Here is a 19,843-nt window from a genome sequence, read left to right on the forward strand (position 1 = left end):
AGGTACTCTGGTTTCCTCCCACAGTCCAAAAAAACATGACTGTCAGGTTAATTGGTTTCTCTAAATTGCCCCTAGGTGTGTGTGTCTCTGTGTTGCCCTGGCGACCTGTCCAGGTGACCCCGCCTCTCACCTGAAACGTTAGCTGGAGAGGAACCAGCAACCCTCCCGACCCCACTGAGGGAAAAAGGGTGCAAGAAGATGGATGGATGGATAATAAACCGCTACACTCTTTAATAATAAAACCATAAAATCTCATTAAAGACGTGGAGTTGTGCAAAACGAGAGGCCGCTTCAATGCTGCGCCGCAGTATTTCCAGCAGGTGGCGCACTTTACCACATTTACCATCGTAAAAAAACAGTTTTCTGATAATTAAACATTCCAGTTAAAGTTTCAAACCGACAGGGAAACATGTATAAACATGTTCTATGCATGAACCTGAATGTTTTACATCAAACTTGCACACATGGCGCCATTTCTACGGCGCTTCTTGTGACCGACTGGCACTTTTCGTTATATTAATTATTCATTGGCTCATATCTCCATGGCAACTGTGCAAACTGTCTGCTAATGAGGACAGTAAGACGGAGATGAAAAACTGAGCGCTGTTAACCGTTTTATGTCTCGGGAATATTAATGTGCCAACAAGTATGGAGAGCCATTTCAGCCAAAATTAAATAAATAAATAAATGGGTGAAATAAATAAAAAATGAGTAAAATAAATCAAAAAATGAAGAAAATGAGTGAAATAAATAAATAATTTGTTAAATAAATAATTTAGCTTTTTCATTAACCCATTTTTTCATTTATTTATTTTTCATATTATCAATTTCTCAATTTCCCTTTTTTCATTAATCTATTTTTCATTTACCCACTTTTCATTAATCTATTTTTCATTTAACCATTTTTTAATTTAGCTTTTTCATTAACCCCATTTTTCATTTCTTTATTTTTCACATTATCAATTTCCCAATTTCTCTTTTTCATTTATCTATTTTTATTTATCCCTTTATCCATTTACCCATTTTTCATTAATTTATTTTCAATTAACCACTTTTCAATTTCCCTTTTTTATTAACCCAATTTTTCATTTATTTATTTTCCGATTATCAATTTCTCTATTTCTCTTTTTCATTAATCTATTTTCATTAATCTATTTTTCATTTGTCCATTTTTTCATTTATCCCTTTATCTATTTACCCATTTTTCATTAATCTATTTTTAATTTAAACATTTTTGATTTCCTTTTTCCATTAACCCGATTTTCTATTTCCCAGTTTCATTAATCAATTTCTCATATATCCCTTTTTTATTTACCCAATTTTCTTTTATCTATTTTTCATTCAACATTTGTTTGAAAAATCTTTACTTTTCCCATTTTCCAATTCCCCTTATTTATTTAGTATTTCCTTATTTTCTTATTTATCACATTCTATTTCCCCGCAAAACTTAGGGAAAAAATAAATGCAAATGAGGAGAGGCACGTCATCAGGCTACAACTTCCCCAATTGGTTGGTTAGCGTCACTCCCATACTTTGCTTCAAGAAAGATGGCGACCTACTAACGGGTTATCAATAAGCTGAAGCTCATTAACTTAATTAGAAAATAGTGTTATTACTCCTGACTTTAGTTCTCGTGTGGCCGCTCAGACAGAACGTGTTTCAGTTGGCGGCTCTCATGGACTCAGAGCTTCACCGTCGGGAGTTTTTATAGTTTGAACGAAGCGGCCGCTGAAGTTGGCTTACGATTGAAGGTTCGGGACACCTTCGTAGCTACCAGCTGTGATCCAACTATAAGGAGCAACTTTACTGTACATCGTAAGTGAACTGCAATATCCAGAGGCAGCTCTACGGACCATCGGGCTGAAAGAATGAGAGTGGAGAGCCTTGGAGATCTGCATCGGAGGCCATCTTTCAGACATGCACCGCTGCTGTCCGTCCAGGATCCTCCGGTTGCCCAGACGTTGCACGGTAAGCTACTAACGCTGATGTTTGTTTTCCAACTACAGTCATATTTAATCAATAGGGCTCAATTACGATCGCGGGAGGTTTTGAGTTGATCTCGGCAGTAGGTGACAAACTGAACGTCTCCAGAATGTTGAGACCAGCACGTCCTCTGATCCAATACATCTTATTAAGGATAAAATCAACAAAACGTGTTCAAATTAATGGCCCAACAGGTTGATTAAAGACAGTAAAAAGGTAGAAGTGGTTTCGAGTCGATCGCCTTGTTTTACCTTTGTAAACAGACAACCTGAATACAGTGACATTTAGTGAGGGTATAGAATGGAGAATGGATAAAAGCTGAACTCCTGCTACAATCTTTGCGTCTCTTGGTTACATCCCTGAGGTGTGCCAAGTGTGGCCCACATGCATATGCACTGTTGAAAATGAGAAGCTGACATTCACAATGACATTGAAATAAATTCTAGTCCAACTTCTGGTTTGTTGCTATTCCTCTGGATCCTGTTGGAGGAAAAATATCCCAACTTCACAAGATGTGGCTTTAACCCAACTCCTGTCAGTCTGAAGCTTCTCATATTTAGGTCATCAAACCAAAGTTCAGATCTACCATAACTGGTTCCATCGCCACCAGGTCAAAAGTACAGCTTTTTGGCGCAGCACATTCATTAATGTTTCCATCATGTATGTTTTCAGATGCAGTCCATCCTGCAGGCCTCTGGTCTCTGTGTTTCCCTTCAGACTCCCAGTGGGCTCACAGCTTCAGGATGACCAGAGACCTTCACCTTTCTGGAGCAGGAACACTCGGCCAAATGCACTGGTGACACATTCATTTAAAAAAAATTGGCTGTTCTTATACCATTGATATGCATGAACCGTCTGTATTTTACCGTTTTGAATAAACAAACTGATTATTATGAAATCTGTGTTCCTTCTAATATGTGAAGTTCTAATTTAATCAAATCTCATGTTTTCACGTCCCAGAGACAATAAAATGATCGTTTGTTTGTGGCTTAAAATAAACTAAATAATCTTAATAGAACAAAGCTACAAAAATAGAATACAGATTGAAAGTTTTGGACCAGTTTTATTTTTTGGTTTCATTACACTGAAGATTCTTCAACATGAAGCTAAACAGTGAGTGGAGTACCTTGTATGTACGACAACGTAGAAATGAACAAACTGACATATTGGGTTCTTAATAGCAACCCTAGCAGTTATTTTACACAGCTTGGTTTATTGAATAATGATTGTGTTCATTTACGGACGCCTTCAATTGTAAATCTGCAATCTGAATTGTCAGTGAAATACTTTAACCAGTCAGTCCTCAGGTCGTCTGCCCTGCATGTTTCAGGCCTCAGTAAATGTCTGATGGATGAGCTAATGCTATCGTTTGTATCAGGTGCTCTGGAACAAACACTTTAAAATGTTAATGTCCTGTATAACAGAGTGATATAGACAAATGTTTTCATCTCACTGTCATTTCCACTCTATAGCTGAAGTTCATCACATTTCTGGATGTTCTGTGTTTCAGTTAAATTGAAGTTAGCAGGTTTTTAATCAGGGCCACAACACCCTGTGTGTGTTGGGTTTAAGAAAAGAGGCTGCTCTGTTTGAGCACCAGCATTCATTTTTCCTCTGATGTTTGGGTGAACTCTTCTCTGTGGAGGTCGGCCGTCTCTCTGGTTCTTCCTGAAGGAGATCCATCAGGAGTTCTGGTGCTGCTCACAGTGCAGACGGTTCTCCTCACTGTTCGCCGTGTCAGGCCTGGTCCCTCTCAGCCAGGATCTCCAGTCATTCTGTTCCTTCACCCTTGAATAAACATAACAGAATATGTTCTGGGTGTTATGATTCATTTGTTAATTGAAACAATGTTTAATATCAAGATTAATTTATTTCCTTAACAGTTCCTTCTCCTGTTCCCTCAGAAGGGCAGAGTTTAGGAGTGACTAATTACATTTACTTAAATATAGTTGAGTAACTTTTTGAAACTCAAATGAACTTTTAGGAATACTCTTACTATGCTGAACTTTTTACTTTTACTCAAGTCATTTTATTATGAAGCATCACTATTATTTAAACTAATTTTTCATTTTGTCTTTAAAATACCAAAATTTCCACTGAACTTAATATTTTGGGCCTTCTAATTGTGTATTTTTTTAGATATGAAATAATTGATAACTTGATCAGTTACTCAGTACTGATCAACTTTTTACCAAATGCTTCTTTACTCTTGTGTAATTTCTTATTCAGCTACTTTTTACTTTGAGTAAAAACATGTTGAAGTGCTACTGTTATTCCTGGAGTATAAATTGTGGGTCCTCTGTCCACGTCTAAGGAACAGTAACCAAATGTTGAGGCACACGTTGACCAAAAACAGGCAAACTAAGGTGGGCAAGTTATACATACAAAGAAATACTTAAATTAATAGTCATATTTACTTTATATGCATGTGGGCCACACTTGGCACACCTCAGGGATGTAACCAAGAGACGCAAAGATTGTAGCAGGAGTTCAGCTTTTATCCATTCTCCATTCTATACCCTCACTAAATGTCACTGTATTCAGGTTGTCTGTTTACAAAGGTAAAACAAGGCGATCGACTCGAAACCACTCCTACCTTTTTACTGTCTTTAATCACCTGTTGGGCCATTAATTTGAACACGTTTTGTTGATTTTATCCTTAATAAGATGTATTGGATCAGAGGACGTGCTGGTCTCAACATCCTGGAGACGTTCAGTTTGTCACCTACTGCCGAGATCAACTCAAAAACTCCCGCGATCGTAACTGAGCCCTATTGATTAAATATGACTGTAGTTGGAAAACAAACATCAGCGTTAGTAGCTTACCGTGCAACGTCTGGGCAACCGGAGGATCCTGGACGGACAGCAGCGGTGCATGTCTGAAAGATGGCCTCCGATGCAGATCTCCAAGGCTCTCCACTCTCATTCTTTCAGCCCGATGGTCCGTAGAGCTGCCTCTGGATATTGCAGTTCACTTACGATGTACAGTAAAGTTGCTCCTTATAGTTGGATCACAGCTGGTAGCTACGAAGGTGTCCCGAACCTTCAATCGTAAGCCAACTTCAGCGGCCGCTTCGTTCAAACTATAAAAACTCCCGACGGTGAAGCTCTGAGTCCATGAGAGCCGCCAACTGAAACACGTTCTGTCTGAGCGGCCACACGAGAACTAAAGTCAGGAGTAATAACACTATTTTCTAATGAAGTTAATGAGCTTCAGCTTATTGATAACCCGTTAGTAGGTCGCCATCTTTCTTGAAGCAAAGTATGGGTGTGACGCTAACCAACCAATTGGGGAAGTTGTAGCCTGATGACGTGCCTCTCCTCATTTGCATTTATTTTTTCCCTAAGTTTTGCGGGGAAATAGAATGTGATAAATAAGAAAATAAGGAAATACTAAATAAATAAGGGGAATTGGAAAATGGGAAAAGTAAAGATTTTCAAACAAATGTTGAATGAAAAATAGATAAAAGAAAATTGGGTAAATAAAAAAGGGATATATGAGAAATTGATTAATGAAACTGGGAAATAGAAAATCGGGTTAATGGAAAAAGGAAATCAAAAAATGTTTAAATTAAAAATAGATTAATGAAAAATGGGTAAATAGATAAAGGGATAAATGAAAAAATGGACAAATGAAAAATAGATTAATGAAAATAGATTAATGAAAAGAGAAAGAGAAATTGATAATCGGAAAAATAAATAAATGAAAAAATTGGGTTAATAAAAAGGGAAATTGAAAAGTGGTTAATTGAAAAATAAATTAATGAAAAATGGGTAAATGGATAAAGGGATAAATAAAAAATAGATAAATGAAAAAGAGAAATTGGGAAATTGATAATGTGAAAAATAAAGAAATGAAAAATGGGGTTAATGAAAAAGCTAAATTAAAAAATGGTTAAATGAAAAATAGATTAATGAAAAGTGGGTAAATGAAAAATAGATTAATGAAAAAAGGGAAATTGAGAAATTGATAATATGAAAAATAAATAAATGAAAAAATGGGTTAATGAAAAAGCTAAATTATTTATTTAACAAATTATTTATTTATTTCACTCATTTTCTTCATTTTTTGATTTATTTTACTCATTTTTTATTTATTTCACCCATTTATTTATTTATTTAATTTTGGCTGAAATGGCTCTCCATAAACAAGCAGGGAAATATTTCTGAAGGGAATTAAAAGACAAGAGGATAAAATAACGTGCAGGTATTACATTTGTGGGTATGTAAAACATAAAAAGCTCCTGGAAAATGAGTAATTGTGTAATTTAAGTGCTGTTATAAATATCCTCCTTTGTAATTAACCTCATTTCATGCATTTTAATGCATGACTTTAATATAAAAATGAGCACAGAGCATCAGCGTGTCACACACTGAGGGTTTGCATTATATAATGAAAACATGCTTTTACAGTACTAATATGATTTACATATTTTTCTGCAGACATTTTGACTTAAAATAGTAAAGAACTGAATGGAAATCACCGTTTGAATGTTTGGTACAATAAAAGCAGAACAACAAAAACCTCATTCAAACTGTTCTTGATCACTTTTGCAATAATAACTAATCAGTTTTATGTAATTCACGCCTCTAATGGCACAGATGTGATACATTTGTGGATTATCTAAAATTAAATCAGTTGAACGTTTATCATAGAATAGAAACGACTCTAAAATTGAACACTTTTATTCTGGAAGTTGAATTTGATTAATTTAACCAATAAAATGTATTTATGTTTTAATTCAAACCAAATGTTTATGTTTTAGTTTGAGCTCTTCTTGGAGGTTCTGATCAGCAGGGGTGGTCCAGGGTTTTATGAGGCCCTGGGCACTTTTCCAGTTAAGCTCATTACTTTTACACAGACGTGCAAAAAGGCTTGGGATGGGATGGCTCTATCTGGACAGCTCTATGTAACTGTAGGCAGCGTCTCATTAGATTGACCTATGACCCCAAATCTATTCTATCCTGAAGAATTATGAGAGATTAGTGCACTTCATAAAATAGTTGTAGGTGAAAATATAAAAATATGATCTGTCTGCAAAGGCGGGGTCAGTATTTGGCAGCCGCCGTGCTCTCAGTGAGAGAGGCGGGGTCAGTATTTGGCAGCCGCCTCCCGCCGTGCTCCCAGTGAGAGAGGCAGGGTCAGTATTTGGCAGCCGCCGTGCTCTCAGCGAGAGAGGCAGGGTCAGTATTTGGCAGCCGCCGTGCTTTCAGTGAGAGAGGCAGGGTCAGTATTTGGCAGCCGCCTCCCGCCGTGCTCTCAGTGAGAGAGGCAGGGTCAGTATTTGGCAGCCGCCGTGCTCTCAGCGAGAGAGGCAGGGTCAGTATTTGGCAGCCGCCGTGCTTTCAGTGAGAGAGGCAGGGTCAGTATTTGGCAGCCGCCTCCCGCCGTGCTCTCAGTGAGAGAGGCAGGGTCAGTATTTGGCAGCCGCCGTGCTCTCAGCGAGAGAGGCAGGGTCAGTATTTGGCAGCCGCCGTGCTTTCAGTGAGAGAGGCGGGGTCAGTATTCGGCAGCCGCCGTGCTTTCAGTGAGAGAGGCAGGGTCAGTATTTGGCAGCCGCCGTGCTCTCAGTGAGAGAGGCGGGGTCAGTATTCGGCAGCCGCCTCCCGCCGTGCTCTCAGTGAGAGAGGCAGGGTCAGTATTTGGCAGCCGCCGTGCTCTCAGTGAGAGAGGCGGGGTCAGTATTTGGCAGCCGCCTCCCGCCGTGCTCTCAGTGAGAGAGGCAGGGTCAGTATTTGGCAGCCGCCTCCCGCCGTGCTCTCAGTGAGAGAGGCGGGGTCAGTATTTGGCAGCCGCCTCCCGCCGTGCTCTCAGTGAGAGAGGCAGGGTCAGTATTTGGCAGCCGCCTCCCGCCGTGCTCTCAGTGAGAGAGGCGGGGTCAGTATTTGGCAGCCGCCTCCCGCCGTGCTCTCAGTGAGAGAGGCAGGGTCAGTATTTGGCAGCCGCCGTGCTCTCAGTGAGAGAGGCGGGGTCAGTATTTGGCAGCCGCCGTGCTCTCAGTGAGAGAGGCAGGGTCAGTATTTGGCAGCCGCCTCCCGCCGTGCTCTCAGTGAGAGAGGCAGGGTCAGTATTTGGCAGCCGCCTCCCGCCGTGCTCTCAGTGAGAGAGGCAGGGTCAGTATTTGGCAGCCGCCGTGCTCTCAGTGAGAGAGGCGGGGTCAGTATTTGGCAGCCGCCTCCCGCCGTGCTCTCAGTGAGAGAGGCGGGGTCAGTATTTGGCAGCCGCCTCCCGCCGTGCTCTCAGTGAGAGAGGCGGGGTCAGTATTTGGCAGCCGCCGTGCTCTCAGTGAGAGAGGCAGGGTCAGTATTTGGCAGCCGCCTCCCGCCGTGCTCTCAGTGAGAGAGGCAGGGTCAGTATTTGGCAGCCGCCGTGCTCTCAGTGAGAGAGGCGGGGTCAGTATTTGGCAGCCGCCGTGCTCTCAGTGAGAGAGGCGGGGTCAGTATTTGGCAGCCGCCTCCCGCCGTGCTCTCAGTGAGAGGGGCGGAGTCAGTATTTGGCAGGTTCGGCCCCGGAGGGTGTGTGCGAGAGGAGGCGAGTCTCTCTAGGCATCGACTTGCAAACGGGCATCTCAGCCAGTCCGAGCAGAAAAAGGAAAACCAGGAACCGCTGTAATTTAGAGCCCTTTTTGCGATGTTCTCGACGATATTTCTTCGTCGTCTGCTTTGATCCCGTCGAAGTCTCCGTCTGTTCGGACGCCAGCCGCAAAAAGAACCGCAGAAATTGATGCGTGTTGCTCCGCGGTGCTGTTTGTTTTGACCTGGTAAGAAACCCGATTAGCTTCCATGCTAACTGCTCTTCTTCTGCTTCTCAGCATCTCGGACGCTAAACTGGTGTTAGCAGGCTAGGCTAACTGTGTCTTAAACCATTTTTTTTCTTGATATGTAAAACGTTCTTGTATGTTTTAAATATTTTTCCAGCCGTGTTTGTGCTTCAGTTTAAATTCCGACACCGAAGGACTCTTGAGTTTTGAACAGTTTCTGTCGTTTATTTGTGTTGACTGGGAGCTAACCGCTAGCAGCGGCTAGCAGCGGCTAGCAGCGGCTAGCAGCGGCTAGCAGCAGAGAGGCAGTTCTGTCACATCTGTGGCTCCTCGAAGCTAACAGGAAGAGAAAATAAAGAAAACGAGGTGAAATCATGACAACAGGAGGCGCTGGGAGTCACATATTCATGGTTATTATCGGTATTTTGTGGGATGTTCCCCGCTGAAATGTTGCCTTAATTGGCGGAAGATGCAGAGGGCAGGTCGGGATCACCTGTCTTCGCTCAGGTGTTTGATTGTGTTGAAATGCTGAGTAATAATCTTCTTAAAGTGCCTTTTTTAAACTGATACGTGGAGCAACTAGCTGCTGGTTTCGTTTTCTGTTCCGTTTCTGGAGAGCTTCATCTCCGCTGTAGAGGCTTCCTGAACGGATGTTTCGCTGTCTGCGCTGGAATGTTCTGGTTCCGAGCGGCTCCGCTGGACGTGAAGCGTTTTAATGCCGCACACGGGCTCTTTACACGGTTCCGCTGAATTATCTGTAGTTTATTCTGTTTGTTTTTAAATCCGCTTTTCTCCTCCTGATGTTAACAGTTTGTTACACACGGGGTGATTTGACGGAATAAGTTTTAAATTATTAAAAAATAAACATTTGGAGATGTTTTTGGAGTAATTAGTAAATTTCCACCAAAAAACTCAACATTTTTGAACTTAATCAGAATTTTTTTTACAAAAAAACTGGGAAATTTCTGAGTTAAAATGTGACTTTTTTTTCATTTTCTGAGGTTTTGGCAGACATTTATTACTATTTTTAAATCTACTGTGGCCCTAATTATTGTGAAAGTTCTGGATCTATAATATCCATTTTGGAAAAAAAAAAAAAATTGGAGTACTTTATTTGCTTAATTTTATTTTTACCCCTAAAAAATGAATTAATGTGATCAACTTCGACTCAACAGTCTTGGCCCATGTGACTAAAAGTTTGGATTTGACCCTTGGTTAGAATAACTGACTTGTAACATTTTATTAATCCAGATAGTCTGATTTCTTCGTGTAAATATGTCCTCCAGGTAGTGGTGGGACCCAGGTAAAACTTTTATCCAGTTAATTAATTAATTGCAACTATTGAGACGCTAGTGGAAAACCATATATTGATGAATAAGCAACACGTCCTGACATGTTGAGGCCTGCAGAGACGCGCCTGGTTCATCCAGAGGAAGCAGAAAACCAGGAATGATCAACTTTCCCCCCATTGAACCTCCTGGAGTTTTAAACTTTTGAGTGTTTAGAGTCAAAGTGAGGTTTGTCTTCTGTAGGGGACACACAGTGCTACATAATGCTAGTTACGCTAAAATTAAGATGCTAACAGCCAGAATTTATTGTGGAAATTCAGTTAATGGCACGATAAATTCAAACAAACTCAGTAATTTCCATTTGCAACATTTATCTTCTTGATCTTTTGTCTCTTTTTACCAACATCTGGATGATAAAACTCTTCTTGCTGGTGCTTTTTTGTTTACACGGACTTCATAATTCATTTTATTTGTTGTTTCTGCTGATTTGTTTGTCTTGGATATTTAAAATATCTTTCAGTTTAATGTTTGTCGGCATTTACAGTTTATTGATCTTTGAGAATGTGACCTTGCTTTATTATTATTATTATACCATTTCCATTATTGAAATTGGTCTCAAAAGAACAATATTATTGTTTACTGCGATAACTTCTGGGACGATTTATCATCCAACACATTTTTTTGGTGCGCCTCTTTTTTGTCGTCCTTCGTTTATTTTTTAGCGCCAGCAGGAGAACGGACCAATGAACGCGTTTCATCTGGATATAATCGATCCGGTGATTAGAAAATGAGAAGCTGATGGCAGCAGATCGTGTCAGGAGAAGGAAAATAAAATGGAAAAACGTCAGCAGGAATGTTTTCGTGTTAAAGATATTCAGACGAATTGAGGCTGTAAATAATTACAGGCTGTTTTCTTGAACACAAAGGTTTAGATGAAATTGTCTTTTTATGCCTAATCGGCTGTAAACTGAACCATAAATGTTGGAGCTGATCCAGGAATATTTTTTAACCAGGATTCCTGAACCGTCTGGAAAAATGTGGATTTTCCAAATAGAAAAACAAATTAAAGTCTGAAAGAATATTTGGAATTTCAGATGTTATTTATTTTGTTGTCTAAATGATGTAAACTTTTTCTTTCTTTGCTTGTTTATTTAATTTCACTTTTATTCTTGTTTATATTTTTAATTTCTTTCTTCCCCTCATTAATTTATTTTTGTTTTCTTTTTTCTAATTCTCTCTCTTTCTTGTCTTGTTTTTTCTTTTATCATCATTTTTTCTTTACTTTTCCTTTTTCCTTTTCCATGTGGAGGAACCTGAACATGAGCAGAAGAAGAAATGATTATAAAACGTAACATGAACATTATAATAATTTCTTCTTTTGCTCATGTAACAGTTCCAGCCCATCAGTAAAGGAGAAAATAAGTTTTATAAATTCTAATTCTCATAAAATAACCCAAAAAAAGTTGTTAAATTTAGACTTTTGTAAAGGAATTTCACTTCCATATCCACTCGTCTCTCTTTCTAAAGGTTGGAAAGTTCAGATAAAAGCAGTTTAAATATTATTTTAACTGCATGTTTGATCTGAAATATAAATCAGATTTGGAAAATAAAAATTTTTCCTTCCAGTTTAAGAGTTTCTATCAAATAAAAGCCTAAATGTCTTTAGTTTAGAGCTCAGTAAAGCTGACAGGAAGCCGTCCGGCGTTTGTGTTTGATAGCATTATAACCCTTGAAATGCGGCGCCATTAAAGCGACTGACCTTCACACTCTGAGTTGAACCTGCTGGCCTTTATGTGAACAATCTCACGTATGCAGAAAGCCGCCGTGGGGAAGCTCCCCAGCCGTGTGAGATAAGACGTGTAAGATGAGAAATGGTTTTTATGTGGAAGGAAAACTGGCGTGCAAACACAGCAACTGCACCGGCGCTGTAATCCCACAGCTGCCGGCCGGCCGGCCGGTTGGCCGGTCAATCTGTGGTTGGTTTAGCCTTAAGCTAACCCATAAACAGGAAGTCACCACATTTAATCCCCGTCTGCGCCTAAAATAACTTTCTAACCTCATTTTCATTCCCATAGAGCGTCATTTGTCTTTAGGTGTTAAACACTGATCTAGTATTACACACCTACTGCACATTTATTACCCAGAAATCTTTAAAAAATAACTTCCACGGATGGAAATCCACTGATGGGAACCACAGTAAAGATGGAGATATTTTGATACTGAGAAAGAAGCTGCAGGAATCCAGAATCCTGCCAAAACCAGCCGCAGGCGGCTTCCCGCCGCGCGGCGCTGACCGGGCCCAAGGATCCTGTAAATGGAGATGGCCTGTCAGGCTGTTGATGTAACGCAGGCGTCCACTGGAGGAGAAAATGCTCTTCTTTTACCCACATTCTGACATTTTTACCTGTAAATATTACAGAAGGGTTTAAATGTCCTTTTTTTAACCCTCCTGTGATGTTCGTTTCTGAGCTACAGCAATAATGTTCGTGGGTCAATTTGACCCGGGGAGAGTTTTATCATGCAATAGTGTCAGGAACCAAAAAATTCCTCCAAAACATTTTTTATCTGATTATTAACTCTATAATTATTAACACACAAACCCACTTTCTTCCTGCTCTCTTTACTTCACAATGAACTGTGAGAAAGCAGGTGTTCATACAACTTTTGACGGGAACCTATTCTGTTCCCGTGGACAAACTCCACCCACACTGAGTGGACAAACTCCACCCACACTGAGTGGACAAACTCCACCCACACTGAGTGTGTAAACTCCACCCACACTGAGTGGACAAACTCCACCCACACTGAGTGGACAAACTCCACCCACACTGAGTGGGTAAACTCCACCCACACTGAGTGGACAAACTCCACCCACACTGAGTGTGTAAACTCCACCCACACTGAGTGGACAAACTCCACCCACACTGAGTGGACAAACTCCACCCACACTGAGTGGGTAAACTCCACCCACACTGAGTGGACAAACTCCACCCACACTGAGTGGACAAACTCCACCCACACTGAGTGGACAAACTCCACCCACACTGAGTGGACAAACTCCACCCACACTGAGTGGACAAACTCCACCCACACTGAGTGGGTAAACTCCACCCACACTGAGTGGACAAACTCCACCCACACTGAGTGGGTAAACTCCACCCACACTGAGTGGACAAACTCCACCCACACTGAGTGGACAAACTCCACCCACACTGAGTGGACAAACTCCACCCACACTGAGTGGACAAACTCCACCCACACTGAGTGGGTAAACTCCACCCACACTGAGTGGACAAACTCCACCCACACTGAGTGGACAAACTCCACCCACACTGAGTGGACAAACTCCACCCACACTGAGTGGACAAACTCCACCCACACTGAGTGGGTAAACTCCACCCACACTGAGTGGGTAAACTCCACCCACACTGAGTGGGTAAACTCCACCCACACTGAGTGGGTAAACTCCACCCACACTGAGTGGACAAACTCCACCCACACTGAGTGGGTAAACTCCACCCACACTGAGTGGACAAACTCCACCCACACTGAGTGGACAAACTCCACCCACACTGAGTGGACAAACTCCACCCACACTGAGTGGGTAAACTCCACCCACACTGAGTGGACAAACTCCACCCACACTGAGTGGACAAACTCCACCCACACTGAGTGGGTAAACTCCACCCACACTGAGTGGACAAACTCCACCCACACTGAGTGGACAAACTCCACCCACACTGAGTGGGTAAACTCCACCCACACTGAGTGGGTAAACTCCACCCACACTGAGTGGACAAACTCCACCCACACTGAGTGGACAAACTCCACCCACACTGAGTGGACAAACTCCACCCACACTGAGTGGACAAACTCCACCCACACTGAGTGGGTAAACTCCACCCACACTGAGTGGACAAACTCCACCCACACTGAGTGGACAAACTCCACCCACACTGAGTGGACAAACTCCACCCACACTGAGTGGACAAACTCCACCCACACTGAGTGGACAAACTCCACCCACACTGAGTGGACAAACTCCACCCACACTGAGTGGACAAACTCCACCCACACTGAGTGACACTCAGTAGAAGTGGAGGAAAACATAAATACTCTCTGCATGACTCATTTATCTTGATTTTAATTTGGCGGGTCAATTGGACCCGGAACAGTTTGTGTGTCTCAAGTTCAATTATAAAGATCACCCTTTGAAAAAAAAAAATTAAATGTAATATAAAATTTTTTACCAAAGATCACTTTCAAGGAAATTATTGTTTTTTTGTGTCTAGGTTTTTTTTCAGTGGACATAAAAAATGTAAATCCCATTTTTTATGTCCAAATGAGTAATTGAGTAAGTCGTCGTCATTAATCCTTAATTTCTGAGAAATAAAAAACATAATTGCACAAATTTTGATTGAGATGGTTAGTATTAGAGTTAATAATCGGATAAAGAAATGTTTTGGAGGAATTTTTTGGTTCCTGATTGCATGATAAAACTCTCCCCGGGTCAAATTGACCCACAAACATTATTGCTGTAGCTCAGAAACGAACATAACAGGAGGGTTAAACGCGGCAGGTTTGGATCGGCATCAGATCCGAGTCTCTCCGTTTTGGTGCGAGTTTCTTCTGACGGCTTGGATCCTGAGCAGATGGCTGGGTTGAGTAATCCGGGTGAGGACGTGTTTAAGGCGCTCAGCGTCTGCAGTTACAGACGTCACCTTGAAAACTCGTGAGCTGGAGACGTTTAATGCCGCTTTAACGTGCAGGAAAATGAGGTTTTACCACAAACTGGGCTTTATCTCATCAGTGTGATTGAAAATCCTGCATCGTTCGGGTCGTTTTTGGTAAACTATGTAGCGGGAAAGATTTTTCTTACTTTTAATGTAATTATTTGTCAGTTTCCTCTAAAACAGGAATCCAAATTTCTGTTGCGTTTTAATTTATTCCAGAATAGCAGAAGGAGGATGTTTATAAATCAGACCGAAACATTCAGATTGTCGGTTTGTTCCGACTGTTTTTGGAAAGTCCCTTTATTAAATATTTCCTCGCACGCTGCGCCGTGTTTCTATTTTTAAACCCAGGACAAGGTTTCTGTGTGACTGGACAGTTTGAGCGCGGCGCACAAGCTGCCTGCTGTTCCTTCCTGGTGACTGATTTCCTCGTTGCCCGAGCCGACGCCGATTCCAACCCGACCCGATGGATCAGGCTGGACTGGGCTCAGGAGCGGCTAAGTCGGCTTTCTGGCAGCAGATCGAAGGTTCAGGTCCTGGAGACGTTTGATCCGAGTCGCTGCGTATTCAGATCAATTACCGCGGCGCAGCAGCTCTGGCTCTCATGGTCCTGAGAAGTTGGAGGAATGTTTCAAACAATCGGCGACCACGGAGCCTGATGTGTTTATTCTCAGACTGTGTGTGTGTGTGTGTGTTAATGAAAGCGACTGAACGGCTCCCTGTCGTCCGTGTGAGACGGTGAAACTGCAGCGTCATGGTTTGCTCGCTGCTCGGTCTGTTCACAGCTTGTGTTTTCATCCATTGTTTACAGCAACAAAAACACATACAGACGGAAACAACAAGAGTTTTTCTGTTCAGCTGAAGCTCTCGGCTCTGGCTTCAGTATTTCCTCATTTCAGAGTCATTATTCAGCCACATTTTTTATGTTTTCTGTTTTGAGTCCCACTTCCTGCAGGATGCTGCTCGGTCAGCTCCTCAGCAGATTGAACTCAGCCTGGTTCTATCAGGTCTGCAAATATTACTATTTATTACAGACTTCTGCACTGTTTTCTATTTTATTCTTTCATAATAAAATTGAGAACAGATGATCTAAATAACTCAAATGTTTATTTTTATTAGATTGCTGATGTTTGTGTAATTAGAAATGCACTGATTAGAAAGTTTGGGCCAATATTAACACAGCTGGTTTAATTAAGAATAACTTCAGTTATATCCCCACAAAAACTGCTCCAAAAACAAAAAACTGTGCTTCACGTAAAGAATGTGATTTACATCACCAAGCTGCACACGGTGACGGTATTTTCAAATTTATTGGTATTTATTAATTCTTTCATTGAGAAAACAGTAAAACTATCAATCCCGACTATAAGGACAGTTTTGGGGAGTTTTTAACGTCACTAATTGTAATTTATCATGACGATAATAAATCAAACTTATTAGCTTTGTCCTCCATCACTGCTGTTGGTAGATGTGCGTCAGATTTATGTGCGTACCAGAAACGCAATGCAAAGGTTCCGGGTCAGAACGTTTACATTTAAAAAATAAATGCTGTCTTTTTACAGGTTAACATGTTAAAATCTAATGAATAAAAATGAACACATTAAAGCCCTGCCCTAATTTTAAGTTTATTTTCTGCTTTGACTGAAGCTAATGATGCATAAACTGCCTCAGACCTGGAAATATTTTATCTTCAAATCAGTCAGCCAATTATTGTCCAATCATTTGATGAATTGCCAGAAATATCGGTACCGATTTCCTGTTTATAAAAGGAAATTATAATCTAGTTCCTCTTCAAATAGTGTGAAGATATTTTAAGATGCGACAGAGAAACTCAGATTTTTGAGAAGTGGTTTAACCTCCAGTTTTTATGTCCGTTTGTAAAGCTAAACCGCTGCAGGCCCAACCCGAACCCTGCAGGCCTTCGTTCCTCTCAGTGGCATCAAACCAAACGTGATGCAAATGCTGCAAACAGAGAGCTGCCTTTCCTCCACTCCCACAGGGTGAACACAGAGCTGCGTTATGTTTCAGCTGTGGGCGTCTCGGGCTCTTTCTGCACAGCATTTTGCTGGCCTGTCCAAAGCCACTAAAAAATGTTTCAACAAATGTTTCTAACAGGAAGGTCTAGAAATTTGGCCTTCAGACGTTTTTCTTCTTCTCTGTTTAAAATGTTTCTCTCTGATTAATAAATTCAGCAACCTGCAGCAGCGGTCTGCAAACTTTACGATCCAAAGAGCCGTTTTACGCTCAGCCCAGTTAAAGTAAAACTTGTCTTCTTATTGGAAACCTTAAAACGAAAGGAAGATGGATACATCGTCTGCTTTGACTTGTTGATATTTGTGGAAAATTCTGGGAAAAGGCGTGCACTTCCTGAACTCTAAAAAAGTATTACTGGTACTTCCAGTGTCATTTATTATGGAAATTCAGTGGAGTTGTTTTTATGAAGGTCCATTGCTGAAGGTCTGCAGGTTGCAGGACCCTGATTTTTATCATGCAGGACTTCCTTTAATCAGCCGTTTGGTTTATGCAGGACAAGCATTTGACAAGGAAGATGAACTTTGTTGCATGTTCTCTTCGTCTTTAAAATGAATGAGGGGAAATATGATGCATATTTGTGCAGGAGGGAGGCGCTGGAGGCAGCAGCCGGTTATTAATTCATCAGAGACGGGCCGGCAGGAGACGATAAAGTAGGTTAGAGCGGCCAACCTCAGACGGATCTTTCTTCCGGTTGCCGTCTCCTTACCGGCCTCTGCTCATCTTCCTGACACGTCTGTTTGTCCTGCCGCTCGTTTCTCCTCCAGTCTTTGCCGTAAAATTGCTTTTCTTATGTTTTTTGCAGCCCAACTAACAAGGTTTGCTGCTTTCTTTCTGTTTAAAGTAGAACCACAGTCATACAGACGGAAACAAATGTTGGCTCCTGACCCAAACATCTGACGTCCTGCTGTCCACCAGTGACCTCATTTTACTTTGACATAAACATTTTGTTATCTCTGATTTACTTTAATAAAGTAATAAAGGTTATTGTCTTTCCTGTATCTGTGATGAAGTATTTGGTGGGCTCAGTCTCGCTCATCTGATAAAAACTTGCATAAATGCATCCTAACACTTCTTTATCTGGTTTGTCAGAAAATGACGCAGCATTAAATGGGTCATGTTTTTTAGTTCACTGGAGAAAAAGTTATTTTTGCGTTAGTTCCTCTTCTGTTCGACTGTACCGGTAAGGAAGTTCACCACTTAAGGAAGTAGTTACCCCTAAGCTGCGACCTGGTGAACTTTATCTGGTGATGAGTCTTTAGCATCTTTTTCCCCAGGAGTCTTCAGGATCATCGAAACGGTTTTGGTAGAGCTGCAGCTAACGATTAATTTAGTAACCGAGTGCTCTACCGATATTTCTGGCAATTCATCAAATAATTGGACAAAAAAAAACATCAGGTTCTGTGGAAACTATTCATGTTTATTTGGTGAGTATTGTAAATACACAAAAAAAACAACATTGAAGCCAACAACCCATTTAATTGAGTTAAAAAATGTTTAAAGTTGACAGGAAATGTGAAATTATCACCTGATAATTATGTGTTATTGGAAGATTAATATCTGGACACCAGCTATGAAGTCTTAAAAAAATGCAAACATTAAAAAATAATTAAATAAGCATTGCTAAGCCTGGTGGGGCACAAGTAAAGCCTGGTGGCCCGCCAGGCTTATAATACACTGGGGGAATCCCTGCACTGTTTTGTTTAGAGACCTGATAATTAATTTTATTTGTCGTTTCTGTTGTTTAAGGCTTTTGGATATTTAAAAGGTCTTCCAGTTCCAGAGTTAAATGTTCATTAGAATTTAAAGTTTATTATCTTTGATAATCTGTTCTTGCATTATTATTCCTTTACCCCAAAGCAACAATATTATCGTTTATCGCACAATTTATTGTGACAGTTACTTCATCACTCAACAATGAGAGCAAATGTATTTTTCAAAGTAAAAGCAGAATAAATGTGAAGGGTTGAATACTTTTATCACCCTGTTGGGCGTAAAGTCCAGCCACTGTGACTAAACGAGGGGAATCGCTCTGCGGGAAGCGTTGAGCAGGTGTTGCATTTCCTCTCTGTGTTTTGTTGTGACAACAGAAAGTTGACGGTTTGAGCCCTCGTTGCTCAATGCTTGGATCACAGCAGACTGATACACTGAGTGAGCGCAGGTTGGGCTTAAGCTGATTAACGACAGACTTCCTGTTGTGTCGCTTACTGCAGACTGATGTCAGTCTGACGTGCTGCGAAGCCTTCATGTTTGTGACATGATTGTAGTTTTGCTGAGCCAAACCGGATCCGTTCGGCTCGCTGAAGGAAGCTGCCGCGGTGTTTTGCTGTGACACGGCAGCTCTCCGTCACATGCTGCGTGTCGGCGGCAGAGATTCGGATCGGCATGCTTTCCTGGTCATGTGCTCCTGGGTGTGCGGCGGTTTGTGTGTGAAAAGTCAACCTTGCTCTGCTGAAAACAGGGAAGTGTAAGGATGCATGACGACGCCGCAGAAATACCTCAGTCACTTTAGCTGACTTATTATTCTGATTCATTAAGACTTCAATTTATTTCAAACTGGCTTTTCTAAAAGCAAGAAAACAAAATAATTTGTTTCTGTTTGAAAAGGAGTAAAAAGAAGTGAACACTTATCTCAATTTAATATCACTTACTGACTCAATAATTGTCAGAAATGTCTAATTAAAACCATGTTATAGTACGAATGTGCCTGTGTTAAAGAACCAACAAACACATTATATGATTACAAACTGACTCTCACAACAAGACGAGAAAACCTGCAGACCTTTAATAATCAGGACCATTATAAATAACAACTGGACATACAGCATCACGGCGATTACCAGCTCCTTGCCAATGTGCATCTTATAAATTCTTCATAATCTGTGTTATACAGCAACAAAGAAAACAAAAAACTAATGATCATAATGTTTATCGCTTTAATTTGGACCAGCGCAGTTAGTTGAGTAATTCTGCTGCTGGAAATGTCATTTCCTGTCGTTTTGCTGTTCATTAATATTTAGTTTAACAGCTTTAATCCATTTTAAGC

At 41.0% G+C, this 19,843-nt stretch overlaps 1 protein-coding gene and 2 long non-coding RNA genes across 7 annotated transcripts in view; 2 read left to right on the forward strand and 1 right to left on the reverse strand.

Moving 5' to 3' along the window:
- The first annotated feature begins 1,247 nt into the window (after positions 1-1,247).
- LOC145553204 (uncharacterized) lies at positions 1,248-3,394 on the forward strand. Its single transcript, XR_014089488.1, has 2 exons — positions 1,248-1,968; positions 2,656-3,394. It is a non-coding gene; the product is annotated as an uncharacterized LOC145553204 (long non-coding RNA).
- LOC145553203 (uncharacterized) lies at positions 3,027-5,428 on the reverse strand. The gene is made up of 2 exons (XR_014089487.1): positions 4,810-5,428; positions 3,027-3,771 (listed from the first exon to the last, which is right to left on the reverse strand). It is a non-coding gene; the product is annotated as an uncharacterized LOC145553203 (long non-coding RNA).
- Positions 5,429-8,467: 3,039 nt separating this feature from the next.
- Positions 8,468-19,843, forward strand: part of fam13b (family with sequence similarity 13 member B) — a 56,943-nt gene continuing 45,567 nt past the window's right edge. For 2 of the 5 annotated variants that reach the window (XM_081611926.1, XM_081611928.1), the window contains exon 1: positions 8,468-8,744. The gene's annotated coding sequence lies outside the window, so the exon portion shown is untranslated. The remainder of the gene's footprint in view (positions 8,745-19,843) is intronic. The other 3 variants (XM_008421013.3, XM_008421016.3, XM_008421017.3) reach the window with 3 other exon arrangements.

The sequence above is a fragment of the Poecilia reticulata genome, chromosome 10, assembly GCF_904066995.2.
Source record: "Poecilia reticulata chromosome 10, P_reticulata-male-v2, whole genome shotgun sequence".
Taxonomy (NCBI): Eukaryota; Metazoa; Chordata; class Actinopteri; order Cyprinodontiformes; family Poeciliidae; genus Poecilia; species Poecilia reticulata.